The sequence below is a fragment of the Diceros bicornis genome, chromosome 40 (assembly GCF_020826845.1).
Source record: "Diceros bicornis minor isolate mBicDic1 chromosome 40, mDicBic1.mat.cur, whole genome shotgun sequence".
NCBI classification, from domain to species: Eukaryota; Metazoa; Chordata; class Mammalia; order Perissodactyla; family Rhinocerotidae; genus Diceros; species Diceros bicornis.
This window is the reverse complement of record NC_080779.1, coordinates 20,287,442-20,290,479: the sequence shown is the minus strand read 5'-3', so window position 1 is coordinate 20,290,479 and position 3,038 is coordinate 20,287,442. Positions and strand designations below refer to the sequence as shown.

Sequence of the window (3,038 nt, the reverse complement as noted above, 5' to 3'; positions counted from 1 at the left end):
TCAAGTGATCCAAAAACTCTTCAACGATGTAAGGAAGGATCTGTGACAGATCATTACAGAGTCTTCATAGAGTGACTTCCTTGTGCAAGAGGTGTAGAACAAGCTAATCTGCTCAGTCTTCCCTTGAGACTTGCACATTCTTCCACAATTAAGACAGGAGACGTGGCCTCGCATACAGCTATGGGCCTCTCAAACAGGTGCAGGAGAGAAGCAGCTGGTGCAGCAAAGACTTTCTGACTCACGGTTCTGGGGAGGAGGTTTTTGTTCGAGGCTGAAGCACTGTGGGAGGAGTACTTATATACTGCTGACAGTAATAAACTGCCGCATCTTCAGCCTGGAACCTGCTGATGGTGAGAGTGAAATCTGTCCCAGATCCACTGCCAGTGAATCGGTCAGGGACCCCTGTGCCTCTGGTGGATGCAAAGTAAATGAGGCTCTTAGGAGCCTGTCCTGGTTTCTGCTGGTGCCAGGATAAGTAGTTCTTCTGGTTGGAGCTGTATAAAAGACTCTGGCTGGACTTGCAGTTGATGGTGACCGTGTCTCCTACAGATGCAGCCAGAGAGCCTGGAGTCTGGGTCATCACAATGTCTCCACAGACACCTGCAATCAGGAATAGACGGTGACCATACATTGCATCACTAATTTATTAAAATATATATCTAAAACTGCAGATTTTGTTATTTATCATATAGTTAGACCTTTTCAGATGAAATGTTTTATTCTTTCTATGCGTAAAAATCATTTCCCAATTTTGTAAAGATATTTCTCCTCTAAACCTCTCACCTGAGACCCAGAGCACAAGGAGGATGAGGGATTGTGAGTGTGGCACCATCTTGCTGCTGCTCGCCCGTCTGACACACTCAGGCCCCATCTCCAGGAAACCCCATTAATAGAGTTCTGAGCAGACAGCCTAGTGCCAGTTGTTGCCTATGCAAAGCATCAGAGAGTATGAAAGCAAAAGTGCCTGTGCAGTGACTTGTGAAGACAAATAATGGAAAGAAGGAGACAAAAATATTATTACCCAGGAAATGTGACTGTATGCCTACAAGAGGCCCAGAAATCAACTTAAAGCTATGATTTTCAATAAAGTTCAGCAAAATTCCCAAATTTAAAAAGTTTTTTAATGTCAATTGTACTCTTTCAAATCAACTGAAGTCAACTTGAAAACATAATTTATAATAGAATAAACGTAATTTTGAGTGTGTATACAGACATTATTTTAAATATATATATATGGTGTCAGTACACGAAATATATTTGTGTCACTGGGTAGAATGAGGATATTGTGCACAAATTCATATCTGTATCTCAGATTCTCTTTTGAATTTTAAATAGTTATTTGGAGTCCCTCACAGACTTCTCCTGCATCTCAATACATCCAAACCAGACCTCTGATATTTCCCTCAACACAAACACTGTCTCTGAAAATGAATCACCGCATATCATGAGTCACCCTTGTCACTGATCTCTAGGGCAAGCTCTTTCTCACATATCAGTTTAAGTCCTCTCCAATTTCTTTTGTCACTAACAGACTTAAGATGTCACAGCTCCTCCTGGGGGTAATTGGTGAAATATCTTTAGCTCCCAAGCACTGCTAGAGCAGTTCTTTATTTATTCCTACTCCAGATCAAAATATTTATACAATACACAGATAACAATACCATGAACTCTGCTAGGCATAGGGCATTTGAACAACTCCATTGGAACCCTTGACTTCATAGAGCTTTCATTAATGGCAAGGGCAGACAACAAACAAAGAAATAACATTTCTGCTGCTGCTCCTACCCCACTCCCTCTGAGATCCCTCCCCTGGAGCAATGTCATTATTCATGGTGAATGGAGTAATGGGTATCCAGACCACTTAGTGTATCTTCATCTTTCAGAATGAACAGAGTCAGGGGAAGGGAACAAGTCAGAGCAATTTGACACTTGTGTTTCCTGGAAAAATAAAGTCAGTTGTAGTCTCATTAATTGTCAGGTATCCAGATCTCTTGATCACAGTGGTCTTTCAATTCATAATGTCGCTGCAGCATGAAACTAGACAAGGCAAATGTCAGTGACAAAAATTAATACTCTGACACTTATACATAAAAGCGAACTGCATCCAGTTTTAATAGAGTACTTTTCGATGTTTAATATACAGTTCTAATACAGAGAACCTTCTTCCATTTTAGATTTCTCCATTGTTTTCTTGAAAAATGAAGTTTATCTGAGTAAAAGAGACAAGCAGTCATCATCCAGGTGCCTCGGATTTATAGGGACTCCTCCTTGAAGCACTTATCTTTTCCTCTTCTAGTCATTATCTCAGAGCATTGGTTACAAATAGAAAAGTAGACACTTGTGTTCTCTCCTCCAAACTATCTATTTTCTCTTTCCAAGGTTCTCAATTATTATTTGGTAGACTGTTTGGTTTTGAGAATGCTGATTTCAAGTCAATATCAGGGATGAAATGCAGGACAGTAGATTCGCCTATCAGTAAGGTCTCCTTGACTGCAGTAATCTGTTAAGAATGGTCATTACTGAAGCTTGACCATGTGGAGAGAATCTCAGAATTCTTGATGGAATGTGAGAAATGAATACCTGAGTACTATATATGACAAGGAATATAGAACACTGGGATCTATTGGCATCCATTCTGAAGCTTTCCTTAATATGGAACTAGCACAATGGAAGTCAAAGTGGAGAGGTAGAAAGAAATTGAATCTTAGTGACATAAATGAGTGACTGGATCAAATTTTCTCGTAAGCCTCCACTCTGGACTTTTCATTAGCTTAAAAACTCAGATTCGCTTTACTATTTAATGTAGTGCAAGTTGAAATTTCTGCTAATTATGACTGAAAATCTGCCAAATTATCTTGTAGACTTAACCAAACTAATTTGGAAATATTGGAAACATCACCATTCTATTTTTCACCATACAAAGTCTTGTCACAGGAAATGTAAAAGAACCATTGTTTAAAATAGTCTGTTCTTGGGGCTGGCCCCGCGGTGTTGGTTAAGCGCACACGCTCTGCTGTTGGCAGGCCTGGGTTTGGATC

At 40.0% G+C, this 3,038-nt stretch overlaps 1 pseudogene; it reads right to left on the bottom strand.

Moving 5' to 3' along the window:
• Nucleotides 1-287: 287 nt before the first annotated feature.
• Nucleotides 288-891, bottom strand: LOC131400012 (immunoglobulin kappa variable 4-1-like; annotated as a pseudogene).
• Nucleotides 892-3,038: the final 2,147 nt, after the last annotated feature.